The 14,465-nt window shown below is 41.4% G+C and overlaps 2 pseudogenes; both read right to left on the reverse strand.

The window, feature by feature from the left end:
* Positions 1–800: 800 nt before the first annotated feature.
* Positions 801–11,348, reverse strand: LOC104672513 (annotated as a pseudogene).
* A 212-nt stretch (positions 11,349–11,560) lies between these two features.
* Positions 11,561–12,087, reverse strand: LOC104672497 (annotated as a pseudogene).
* Positions 12,088–14,465: the final 2,378 nt, after the last annotated feature.

Raw genomic sequence — 14,465 nt, forward strand, 5'->3', positions numbered from 1 at the left:
TCACGTGTCCACCTGAAGCCTCATGTTTATGTGGGCTCGGGATGTTCATCAGGGGCTTGGTTTTGACCTAGGAGCTGGGCATTTGCTGATGTCCACCTACAGTTTAGTATCCACCTGGGGCCTGATGAAAACCTGGAGCCTGATGGAATCCTGGTGACTGGTAGTTAGCTAGGGCCTGAGCATTCACCTAGGGCACCGATCTTCAGCTGGGGCCTGGAGTGCTCCTAGGGCCTGGTGTCCACCTGAGGCCTGTGTGTCAACCTAGGACTGGATATTCGTCTGGGGCATCTAATCCAGAGGTGGGCATCTGGCACCATGTTGACACACAGGCCCCACATAGATACCTACTCCACAGGTGGACATGAAGCTCCAGGTACATAATCAGTCTCCAGGTGACTATCAGGCCCTAGGTGAACACCAAGTCCTAGATGAACATGGAGACCCAAGTGGTTAGCCAGGCCCCTGGAAAACATCAGGCTCCAGGTGGACACCAGGACCCATGTGGGTAACCAGATCCAGAGGTACATCAGGTTACACATGGACACCCAACCTCCAAGTGGATCCTGAGCCCCCAGTTGGAAACACCAGTCCTCTACAACCGAAAGGTAACGTATACTCTGGCCAAATGCAACACAGTAATCTCCCCATAAAACATGTAGGACAGAGAGTTCTTAGATGATGAAGGGCAGGGCCAGGGAAACTCCCCACCCATTCTCCCCAGGGCAAGGGCCAGTGCATGAGGACACACCCCTTTCAGGTGGACATAAGGCCCCAGTGGATGCCAAGGAGCCAGGAAAACATCAGGCCACAAACAGACACTGGACATCAGACACCACGTTGACAGCCGGCTTGGCCAGGAAAACATCAGGCCACAGACAGACACTGGACATCAGACACCACGTTGACAGCAGGTCCCGGGTGGACACAAGGTCCCAAGGGGACTCCAGTCCCCGCATAGACATCAGGCCCCAAGTAGACAAATTAGGTCACAGTTTGGCACATACGCAGGTCTGAGGTGGACACCAGGCCCCCAGCTAAATATCAGGCCCCAGGTGGACACGAGGCCCCACGTACATACCAGGTCCCAGGCCAAAACCAGATCCCAGCTGGGACATCAGGTGTCTTGGTGTATGTCAGCTCCCAGATTGACAAACAGGCCCCAGTGGAACACCAGGCCCCACTTGAACTCCAGGTTCCTAGTGGATGTCCAGACCCCAGGTAAATATCAGGCCCAAGGTGAACAGGAGGCCCCAGATGGACATCAGGCCCCAAGTAAGCGCTCAGTCCCCATGTAGACATCAGGCCCCAAGTAGACACCGGCCCCCAGATGGACATCAAGCCTCTGGTGGACACGGTCTCAAGCTGTACATCAAGCACTAGGGTGATACCCAGGCCACAGCTGGATGCAAACTCATAGGTGGACAGTTGTGCCACAAACGATACCAAGGACTCGGGTCATCATCCAGCGTCAAGGGGAACATGAGGCCCTATGTAGGCAGCAGGCACAGGATGGATATCAGACTCAGGTAAACACTCAGGCGCCAGGAGGACAATAGGCCCGAGGTGGATACCTAGTCCCCACCTGATCATCAATCCTCATGGGATGGCATGCTCCACATGGACACCAGGCATCAAATAAATGCCTAGGCCCCTGGTAAGTATCAGGTCCCACAGGGACACTCAGACCAGAGCTGGACCTGTGGCCCTAGGTGGACACCTGGGACCCAGGTGGATACCTACACCTCAGGTTGACATCAGGACCCAGAATGCCAGGCTTCAAGTGACCAGCAGGTCCCAGGTGGCTTATGAGGCCCCAGGTGGGTATCAGAAACCAGGCTGACACCCACGGCGGCACAAGGCCCCAGAGAAACAACAGGTCCAAGATGGACATAGGCCCCAGGTGCACACCAGGTCCCAGGAGGATATCTAGGACCAAGGTAAACAACAGCAACCAAGTAGATACCCACACCCCAGGTAGAAACCCGGCCCCAGGCAGAAACCAGGCCCCAGCAGGACACCAGGAAGTTCTGCTGAATATAGAATCAACTGTTGATCCAGCAGTTCTACTTCTGGGAATCTACCCCTGAAAGCAGAGTCTCAGAATATTTGTACCTCCATATTAATAGCAACAGTGTTCACAATGTTAATAGCAATAGTACTCACCATGGTGGGAAAGTGGATGCAACTATGTAACCACCAATGGATGAATGCATAAACAAAACATGGAGGCCGGGTACAGGGGCTCACGCCTGTAATCCCAGCACTTTGGGAGGCTGAGGCAGGCGGTTCAAAAGAGGTCAGGAGATCGAGACCATCCTGGCTAACACGGTGAAACGCCATCTCTACTAAAAATACAAAAAATTAGCTGGGCAAGGTGGCGAGAACCTGTAGTCCCAGCTACTCGGGAGGCTGAGGCAGGAGAAAGGCGTGAATCTGGGAGGCGGAGCTTGCAGTGAGCCAAGATTGTGCCACTACACTCCAGCCTGGGCGACAGAGACTTCATCTCAAAGAGAAAGAAAAAAAAACATAGTATAGATACACAATGGCATGTCACTCAGCTATAAAGGTCAAAAATACTGACACATCCAACAACATGAAATACCTTATGCTATGTTAAACCAGTCACAAAAAGACACATACTGTACAATTCCACTTAAACATGGGGTATCTAGAGACAGAAAGAAGGGTGATTGGCAGGAACTGAAGGTGGGAAGGGAATGAACAGTTGTATAACGAGTTCAGAGTCTGTTTTGCAGGATGAAAAGAGCTCTGGAGACTGAGCGCACAGTGCCATTAATAGGCTTAACAACACTGAATGGTGCGCTTAAACATTAACATGATAAATTTTATTTTATGAGTATTTTAACACAGCTATTAATAATTTTTAAAATAATTTCAAAAATATCCCTAATGATTCTTATAAAAATTCCTTTAAGAACTCTTACTGGCCGGGCGCGGTGGCTCAAGCCTGTAATCCCAGCACTTTGGGAGGCCGAGACGGGCGGATCACGAGGTCAGGAGATCGAGACCATCCTGGCTAACACGGTGAAACCCCGTCTCTACTAAAAATACAAAAAACTAGCCGGGCGAGGTGGCGGGCGCCTGTAGTCCCAGCTACTGGGGAGGCTGAGGCAGGAGAATGGCGTGAACCCGGGAGGCGGAGCTTGCAGTGAGCCGAGATTGAGCCACTGCACTCCAGTCTGGGCGACAGAGCGAGACTCCGCCTCAAAAAAAAAAAAAAAAAAAAAAAAAAAAAAAAAAAAGAACTCTTACTATATGAATAAAGCTCTTTCCTCTAAATTTGCTCTATTGTATCAAATTATGTTTGGAATAATAAGTTATAAGGCAGTATTTTGATATCACGTTATAATTGTTGGTCTACTTAAGGTGCTTTCTATAACTCTCTCCACATATGATTATTTGTAAATTTGTATTATAAACAAAAGCAATTCTAATGTATTGTTTATTGCTTAACTGAAAAGCTGGTGAATACTTCAATAATTTACCATTAATTCAAAACATTGTTTCTTCTCAGAATACATTTTCTGTAAAGACATATAAGGTTATTTTACTTCTCACATAACTGCATGTCTAGTTCTTTCAACAGGGCAAGAAGTGTCGCTTTTGTGCAAGTAACAGGCTCCAAATTATCAGTTCATCTCATAGGAATTTTTATAAAAAGGATAAGGTTAATGAACGCTAGAAAAGGCATCTAGCACTTAGATTGATCAATCATACACTGCCAAGAATAAACAGCTTTCATCTTGTTTTGGTTCTCTGCTTTGAAACGTAAGCATACAGGTTAATCGTTATGGAAAGCATGGATTAATCTATGTAACACTGTTTTCTTTAATTTCAGAAATTATATTAAAATATTAATCTTGTAGAAATATTCATTCACTCAAACATTTATTTGTTTCTTCTCTGAACAGCACCTGTGTTAGATGACCTGATGCTATTCGGAGGAGAAAAAAATAAATGTTTGAGTATATACGCACACATTTTTAAACACGGCAAATGTAAGATGCAATATTTCTCATAGATTAAAACAAAACAGAAACTTAATCAGTAATATTCTTCAATATTTACAATTATAATGCATTTTGCTGGATTACCACACTCTGCTATGAAATCATCATTTTTGTACTCACAATATCAATACATCTCAAAATACAAAAGTAGGCATCATCACAATTTCTGACCTACTCAAAACCTAATGGCCTGGCCATGGGCTGATACAGTAAGCCTTCTGTGACTCAGATTTTTCTGATGTAAAATAAACAAATTGGACTGGACGATGGCACTGGTCATTTATTCCACATTTTACAAAACACTTTTTAGAATAAAAAGCATAAGTCCTCGGGGATTCTGAAATAGGTTACATTTGACAAGTGATTTAATCTTCTGTGAGACTGGATTCATAAACTCCACAAAGGGAGTAAAGAGATAATGACATAATAAACATATACTGAATGCATTTTTAGTAAGTTCTCTCACTTAGTACTCATAGAAACCTTAAAATAGTACTATTGTCAGCCCAATATTGAATCCAAGATTTGAATACAGTATCCAATTTGCTAACTTATCAAAAGCCCTAATCATCAATTAACCTTCTTTCTTGCACCAAAGTAATTTTTTTTGACATTTTCATATATCAATTTCTTTTTTCTCAACTATAATTTTGGATTTATGTACAAGTACACAGATACCACCTTATTTTTCATGTTTACCTTGAAGGGTAGAAAACAAAATCATGTTTTATAAATGTGGTATAAAACTCCACATCTTCTCATAGTGTCATGTAACACTAAACCAACTGTAACAAGGTAGTGCAAGCTTTAAACATCCAATTAAGAATAAATCTGAGCCAGGCGGCGCAGTGGCTCAAGCCTGTAATCCCAGCACTTTGGGAGGCCGAGACGGGCGGATCACGAGGTCAGGAGATCGAGACCATCATGGCTAACGCAGTGAAACCCCGTCTCTACTAAAAATACAAAAACTAGCCGGGCGAGGTGGCGGGCGCCTGTAGTCCCAGCTACTCGGGAGGCTGAGGCGGGAGAATGGCGCAAACCCGGGAGGCGGAGCTTGCAGTGAGCTGAGATGGGGCCACTGCACTCCAGTCCGGGCGACAGAGCGAGACTCCGCCTCAAAAAAAAAAAAAAAAAAAAAAGAATAAATCTGAGCCAACACCTTGATGATATGGGAATGTGCTGATACCGTGTTAAACTGATGTGGCAGCAATCCAAGGGACTAAGCACATGTTTATTCAAATTAAAAATTAAAAAGGACAAAAGGTGTGGATTTTCTGGACTACATCACAGAATATTTGTCTGGTGAAACCGTAATACAGATTTGAGTGAAGGGGATTTTTCAATAGATAACAAGTAATTCTTTATAGTAATTTGAGAAAGTATGAGAACACATGAGAGAAGCTTGGTAATTTAAGATTTACTTTTCTAAAACCATGTGGACAAAGATTAAATGTTACGCTTGCATTTTGAGCATTATAAATATAAAACATACAATGTTACATACTGATCTCCCTGCCTGACCTGGGTTTAGATATTGAGTATTTCCTATTTTATAGAAAGAAACTTTCAAAGTTTTGTCAATACTTAAGTATATACTATTATTCCTCACCAAAATCTTCATGAAATTTAAAAGGCTGCTACTAAAAGTAGTTTTTTTCCTTCCTCAAATATGCTAAAACATGTGAGCTTGGATTAACCTTCAGATTTTCAAGGCACGAAAGATACACAAATAGAGTACCCAAGAATATGTTTTAACACATTTAGGATAAGCTTGTTTCCAGCTGTGACAGGAATACCTTTGAGTTTCAGGCACTGAAGAAAAATACCCTAAGTAAACATAAAGGGTGTTCTGGGTCAAGTTACTTCTTAGTACAAATAATACATTGTGTCAATCAATTTTTAAGCCAAATTCTTAAAATCATTCAAAAAACACTTGCATTTTATAGTTGTCAAACAATGCATTTAGGTAATAGAAGATGCAACAAAATTTAGAAATAAAAAATCTCACACTATATTCCAAGTACCCAAATAAGAAGGCAGAAATTTGCAAATTAAGGAATTATTAATGTTGCTCAAAAACATGCCTTACTTTTACTCTGGAATTCACTTTAACTGCTTGACATATAATTGAATACTTAAAAATCATATACCTAAGTTGTTTAATAGTATTTATAGAATGTTACTTTTCTGGGTAGACATGTTTCAAACAGCAGTTTTCGATTAATGTTGAGCATTCATTTAATAATTTCAATCATAATTTGATTCCATGATTAATGGATTAATAATTTATTCAGTAACTTAGATGCCATATGAAACACAAAGGAATAATCTGACAGCTGCTCGTTGTACAATCCTGCCCATTAGTAATACTAAGCCAAGAATCTGATCGCTATCCCACTCTGTTGAATTACATGTTTCCATGTGTGTGATTTTGGTCAACAACAAAAAATCGATACACAATGTCAGATTATTATGATGTCAGATTATTTCCTTTTCCTTTTTTTTTTAAACACACAGCTCAATGATTTGGGAGGTTGGTTAGTACAATACAGAGAACATAGGGAGAAAGCATAAAATGGCACTGAACACCGATGCCAGTACTTATCTCATTATGGTTATAACAAAGATTATTATTAATATATATATTTTTAGAACATAAATCAATGCCATTAACTTGAAATTGAGGTATATACAGAATACACCCACAACCTTAACCAAGATACTTTTCGTAAGTAACATCACATTTTAAAATATTGAAAACTGAGTATCTGTGCTGATTTGTATTTTGACTTAATGGAACAAGAAGAAAACAACATTCAACTAGGGAGGGTTATACTGATAAAAAAGCTCTTAAAATTCAAAACGTCTTCCTCTCCCTTTGTACTTACCACAGGCTACACAATGCCCAGAGAGGATTCATTATGCGAAAAATATCACAGCTTTAATAACTTACTTTGGAAAAAACAAACAAGAAGGCAAATTGGAAGGTGAGACTTCATCTTTGCTTTTTTTTGACTTTGAAAAAATCTGATTTTATTTTCTGAATCAAAAAGAAGTATTTCATGTTAAATTTAGACTGTTGAGCTTTCCAACAGTCTTGAGAAAGTATCTTGAGAAAGTATCTCAAGATACTTTCCAGATACTAACAGTACTCAGAACTGTGTAAAAGTGAACAACCAATACCATGTTTTAAAGAAAAAAGTTTAAATGTAAGACTAACTCTTGGGGACATTACTAAACGTATTTCTAAGAAACCCTTCTCAAAGGTCAAAGTATTGGCAATTCTAATTTAAAAATTTAGAATTTGTAATTACTGGAAAAATTTTTTTTTTTTTTTTTGAGACAGAGTCTTGCTCTGTTGCCCAGGCTGGAGTGCAGTGGCCGGATCTCAGCTCACTGCAAGCTCCGCCTCCTGGGTTCACACCATTCTCCTGCCTCAGCCTCCAGAGTAGCTGGGACTACAGGCGCCCGCCACCTCACCTGGCTAGTTTTTTTTTGTATTTTTTAGTAGAGATGGGGTTTCACCGGGTGAGCCAGGATGGTCTCGATCTCCTGACCTCGTGATCCGCCCGTCTCGGCCTCCCAAAGTGCTGGGATTACAGGCTTGAGCCACCATGCCCGGCCAATTACTGGAAATTTAAGTAACAATAGTTTCAAGAGCTAAGAATCAGATTGCTTTTTAACAACAGAACTTTTTTTTTCCGAGGGATTCATACTTGACAACAACTCCAGTGAAACGTAATACTTCACCCAAATCCCAAATTCAAATGCATTATTGAAATAGTAACATTATAAAATGGAATTTCTAAATTACTATATATATACACATAATACACCATTTTAATTGTCACATTTACCAGAATTATTAAATCAAAAACAAATTCTACATTCAAGGGACAAATGATAAATGCTCTTTCATTGTTTTAGGAGTCCATTCCATTCTTTGTTGTTTTCTACTCCCATATTTTAAAATTATGACCAAAGGACCAAAGGCCAAGTCAACCCCATTTCCTTGAACTCAACTGCCAGTAGGTGCTGGCCTTACATACACGTCCTTTAACAAGCCCCGTTCTCAAAAGGCTGGGGGTATTTATATAAGAACTTATTCCAAAGTGACTCTAAAATCCACATTCCCAAGATCTACTATGGGCTGTTCATGTGTTCTGAGGCATGTCCAACATGCAGGTAAACTTATGTGTTCATATTGAGGTAAAACAGACAAAAAACACAGTATTAACAGAAGCTACACAATTAAAACTAACCTTTTGCTGCTTATTTAATCTAATTATGTATTCTTACAAAACAGAGACCCTCAGGTCAATAATGTCTTTGATTTTAGTCACCCCCAAATTAAGTAAGCCTCTTCTTTCAAAGCCATTATTAGTTAACAAAAGTTTTAAAAGAAAAATATTTTTTCCAGAACCTGTATTTTATAATTAGTGTGATACAATTTCTTTTTATTTTTCAAATGTAGAAATAACTCATATATGAGTACTATTTCATATTTTTTTCAGAACCAAGGAATACCTACAGGATTCATAAATAGGATTATCTGACACTGGCAGGAAAGTCTGCTAACATTTACAAAATACCAAAGACTCTTCTTTGAAATTTCAAACATGGCTGAGAATTAACAGTTATGATTAGTTTTTTAGTACAAATAACAAATTTAAATCTTGATTTTTTTTTTTTTTGGCCAACTTTTTTTTTTTTTTTTTTGAGACGGAGTCTCGCTCTGTCTCCCAGGCTGGAGTGCAGTGGCCGGATCTCAGCTCACTGCAAGCTCCGCCTTCCGGGTTTACGCCATTCTCCTGCCTCAGCCTCCCGAGTAGCTGGGACTACAGGCGCCCGCCACCTCGCCCGGCTAGCTTTTTGTATTTTTTTTAGTAGAGACGGGGTTTCACCGTGTTAGCCATGATGGTCTCGATCTCCTGACCTCGTGATCCACCCGTCTCGGCCTCCCAAAGTGCTGGGATTACAGGCTTGAGCCACTGCGCCCGGCCCCTTGGCCAACATTTTAAACAGTCAAATTTTACTCTACTTCCAGTTTTCAGACCAAAACAAACAAAAAAAACTAATGAAAATTACGCAACTAGCAACAAGTCCCGTATTCCAACGTTATTTTTAAACCAATTATAACCTACTGCCAGTAATTACTTGTAAGTATCTGCTTCTTTTATTAAGCACTGGTCAGTTACATAAAAGAATAATTTGCAAGAATGACACTTGACAATGTCACCTTAATGCTTCTGGGATAAACAGAAGCATTAACAAAACACCAGATCGTAAGCACTTTTGAATCTGTAACTTGAATTACCAAAATGATTTTTAAATGTTACTTTTCCACTGATAGGTTGTAGGAAGTCTAGTTCCAGCTAACAGTTGATTTTTAAAAACACATAAATCCCTAAGCCACACAGTAATGGAATACTACACTTGTGCTTTTTATATCACATGGAAACAGCTCCAGGCAGAGCACAAGAAGAAAACCTGCCAAATCAAAGTACAGTAAATAAAGTTCCTTTATGTACTCCAGGGAGAAAAACTCAAAAATCAGAAGACCACCCACTGTTACCCCCCACCCCAACAAAAACCACCCAAAACATTTTCGTTTTGAACTTAACATTTCCCTAAGATGTTCACAGGAGAAGCTTTAAGGTACTTAAAGCCGCAGCAGTACAGCTGAAAGTGCCACACTGCAGAGGAAAATGCCCTAAAGGGTTCAGCAGCTTCCCACCCATCCCGAACCACCCCCCATCTCAGTACTATGTAAAAGCTCCTGTTTTTTTTCTTATGGTAATAAAGGCATACTACCTAGTGTGCTAAAGATTACAACTAGCAGCATTAGAGCAGTAAAGTGAAAATAGGAAGCCTACAGGAATGATCTAAATGCCCACTTTGAAGAAACAAAGCAGCAGACAGGACCCTTAGCCCTCTTGTCTATGTAGGGAAGCAGTTGAATGAAACTCAGATTTATCCACATTAACAAAAATTTAACAAAGCTTCCCCAAGACACCAGAATAAAACTTGACCCTTCCAGTCTAAAAGGCAGAGAGGGGCCTCTACCATGTCCTGGAGTTGAATAAGTTCAAAGATTGGCAATAAAGGAAAAAAGAAAGCATTACGGGTATGATGGGAACAAGCTTTGCAGTTTTTCCAACAGTCACAGCAAGTTTCTCCAGCACACGGACACCCTTTTCCTGGTACTCTTGTCGGGTCATCCAAAAGTTGTCTTTGTCTTTCATGGTATCTGCTAGAACTGCACCACCCAGAATACCATGTGCTTTCTGCGGGGTGTGTCTCCAAGGCAGATCTCAAATTTAGAAAGTTTTTCCACATCACCCTTTAAAACTCATTCTAAGTAAAGCTGTTTAAGTTCTCGTTCCAACGGTGAGGGCAGGCCACGATACATAGCAGACCCTCCAGAAAGCACAATGTATTTGTAGGATTCAGATCTGGTATCCGTGTCAGCTGCCTGAATTGTGTTAAAAAGCAAATCAGCAACACCAGCTCCTTCAACATTGATCTAATAAAATTTCTGGTGCTTCAAATCTCTCTCCCCCAACTTCGAAGATATGTCCATCTGGGAGTGTATCTGATTCAACCAATACTTTGGTTTCTAACGCCAGTTTCTGCTCTTGCTCAATATTATATCCCATGTAAAGCAGTTTTTCTTTAATCATGCGAACCGTTTCAAAATCAGCAGGGTGGTTTAAGGCATATCTTCGCAATAGAAGCAACTTGCTGTCTAGTTATATCCCTCCCGGCAATATCCAGTCTCCTGGTAAGATGAGGGAGAGAAAAACCTTCATAGATTGGGCAAATGTGAGTCACACCATCTCCAGAGTCTACCACTACATCAATCAATAAACCTTGAGCGTACAAAGCCAGAACTATCTGGATGCCTGCATATACACCAGAAAACTGCTAAGTTTCAAACATTACCAGTACAGTCCTCTCTTTGTTTTGGTTGGGTCCATAGGAGGTTCTGTGAGCAAGATTTTACAATTTCTGGTATCTGTATTAAGTTTCTCTGGTCCAAACGTATAGTCCCACAGGTGTTTCATGTCATCCCAATTTCATACTATGCCATTTCCCATAGGGTAGTTAACTTCTAACATTGATCGTAATTCACTTACCTCATCACCAACTGTAAGATCCTTGTTCAATGTTTCCCACTTTGGTGGTTGATCTGGAAACAGGTCTTCCAACCAAAGCTGGGAAGATGTGTTCTGGAAAGTTAGAGCCTGCATATCCACACTTCACAAACCCGGTGCTGTTGTCGCACACCACCACCTTCCTGTCCTGGCTGTCCATCGTCCGCCACAGGGAGAGCCGCCGCCGCTGGGCCATTTTCTCTTCTCCCTCCTCCTTCTCCATCTTTGCTTTCAAATAAGTGGTCTTAATTTGTCCTCCTATAGAGAAAATTTAAATCAGTTTATTATAAATATATCTAAACCATTAATTTTTGCAGCTTTCAGGTAAAGTCCAGCACTTCATTTATACAAAGTCTATGAGGTCAGTAGAGATCATCTAATCTTAAGTCGTGATATCCATTCAAGTCTTTGGCACAATCCCTCGCCAGTTAGAGCACAGCATGCCTGGATATGCCACTGGTGATCTTTAATAGAAGGTAGCTTCAAAAACTGGGCGATTTCTGCTACGGTCATGCATTCTTTAACATCTTGTTTATTAGCAAATCTTACCAATCCAGCTTTTCTTAGGTCTTCTCGCGCTAACATTTTAGAGTTCTTCTCTAGTTACAGAAATCCTCTATCTGTACTGTCCACAACAACTATTACAAACTGTGTTAGTATAGTACGTGTTACAGAAAGAATGAAAAGATTCTTGGCCACCAATATCCCACATTGGAAACGTGTATATTAATCGCTCTCTCTTCCACATGACTTCCTCTTGTAGGAGATGTATGTACAACTTCATTCACAGAAAACTGGTAAAGAATGGTAGTTTCCCCTGCATTATCCAGCCCAACAATGAAAACTTTGTGCTCCTGGTGATTGAACAGTCTCCATGTTCTGGTGAAAAAAATTCTCATTCTCGGGCACGGACCCCCGCTCCAGACACCTGGGCCGCCTGGCCTCCCCTGGCTCAGGCTGACGGGGAAGAGAGACAGGCACTGAAGCCTTCATCTCTGCTGCTGCGGGCCCGCTTCCAGGGAACCGGAGGGAGGCCGAAGCCCATGTCGCCCTGCCACGTCAGAAGTCCCGCCGCTGTCGCCGCGGCACTCGCCTGGCTCGCGGACATCGCAGCCACGTTGTCTGCGACGAGCATCGCGGGCCAACGTCCTCCCTCAGCTCCTCTCGGGCAGCTGCACCAAAGTAATTCTTTTCCAACACACAAGGTCCTTTGCTTACCTAACAGGACCAAATGAAACGAAAGCATGTTAAAACTGTAATCCGGCCGGGCGCGGTGGCTCAAGCCTGTAATCCCAGCACTTTGCGAGGCCGAGACAGGTGGATCACGAGGTCAGGAGATTGAGACCATCCTGGCCTACACGGTGAAACCCCGTCTCTACTAAAAAAAAAAAATACAAAAAACTAGCCGGGCGAGATGGCGGGCGCCTGTAGTCCCAGCTACTGGGGAGGCTGAGGCAGGAGAATGGCGTAAACCCGGGAGGCGGAGCTTGCAGTGAGCCGAGATTGCGCCACTGCACTCCAGCCTGGGCGACAGAGCGAGACTCCGTCTCAAAAAAAAAAAAAAAAAAAAAAAAAAAACTGCAATCCACTATTCAAACATTACAAATAGAATTCACGTATACAAAGTTGAATCCATGCCACTCTATACATAACATAGCAATTTTCAACATAGTTTTCTGATAAAAAGTCAAGCGTCCTACATAATTAAAAAACTATCAAGATTTCTCTTTTCATCAATGAATTTGGCCTATTAAAATAACACAATAAACGTAACAGACCATATGATAGTTTCCCAACATCTTTCTATCTATAAAGTTTGTATAAGATTAAATCTCACAAGAAGAAAAGTAAATATAAATAAAATAGAAGAGACGACTTAAAAATCAAAACACAGATCATATGAGGGCTTGTATGAAACTTACAAATGCTTCAACGAAGAATTATAGTTTGAGAATTTTAAACTGTTCACATGGTATGCTTTGGAAACAGCATATACTGTTGGAAATGTGACAATGAATAAAATGATCGGGTAATATAAATGAAAAATGGCCTCGAACTGGTGGTAGTAAGTAACCAATGTGGAAAACTGGATGGAGAATTAACTCCATCCAGGGGCAGCGGGGGCAGGGCAGAGACAGAGACAGACAGAAAAATGACAGACATAAATCAAACGGAATAGAGAACTCAGAAATAAATTCACACATTTACGGTCAACTCATTTTTAACCTAGGCATCAAGAACACACCTTCTAGAAGGGCAATAAATAAACTGTGTCAATAAACTGTGCTGGGAAATACCCAACACCCACATGTAGAATAAATCTAGACAATTATCATAAACAAAAATGAACTCAAAATAAAGATTTAAATGTAGGACTTGAAATTATGACACTACCAGAGAAGAAAACATAGGATAAATGCTTAATGAAATTGGTAGGCCGGGCGCGGTGGCTCAAGCCTGTAATCCCAGCACTTTGGGAGGCCGAGACGGGCGGATCACCAGGTCAGGAGATCGAGACCATCCTGGCTAACACGGTGAAACCCCGTCTCTACTAAAAATACAAAAACTAGCCGGGCGAAGTGGCGGGCGCCTGTAGTCCCAGCTACTCGGGAGGCTGAGGCAGGAGAATGGCGTAAACTCGGGAGGCGGAGCTTGCAGTGAGCTGAGATCTGGCCACTGCACTCCAGTCCGGGCGACAGAGCGAGACTCCGCCTCAAAAAAAAAAAAAAAAAAAAAAAAAAAAAAAAAAAAAAAAGAAATTGGTTAGGACAAGGAATTTTCAAATAGACATCAAAAGTACAAGCAACAAAAGCAAAAAAAGACAAATGAAATTACATTAAACTTAAAAGCTTCTGCAAAGCAGAGGAAGCAATCAGTAGAATGAAGAAACAATCTAGATAATGGTAGAAAGTATTTGCAAACTATACATCAGGCAAGCAGTTAATACACAAAATATAGAAAGACTTCTCAAAGGCAAAAATACAAATAATCTAATTTAAAAATCAGAAAAAGATCTACCCAAAACGTTTGTCTCCGCCATTTCCCCAACTTCTTTTCCCAACTGCCTTTGGCCCCCTTCCTCTCGCCACCCTTTTTTGTTTCTCCATCTACCCCCCAAAACTTTTTCCCCACCATTTTTCCCACACCATCCCTTTGCAAAGCCCTCTCTACTCCCTCACTCACCACCCTTTTCCCCACCAGCGCTCTCATCCCCATTTGGCTCCTCCATCTACCCAAAACCTTTTCCTCCCATTTTTCCCAACGCCTTCTTCCCACT

This window comes from Rhinopithecus roxellana, chromosome 13 (assembly GCF_007565055.1).
Source record: "Rhinopithecus roxellana isolate Shanxi Qingling chromosome 13, ASM756505v1, whole genome shotgun sequence".
In the NCBI taxonomy this organism is placed as follows: Eukaryota; Metazoa; Chordata; class Mammalia; order Primates; family Cercopithecidae; genus Rhinopithecus; species Rhinopithecus roxellana.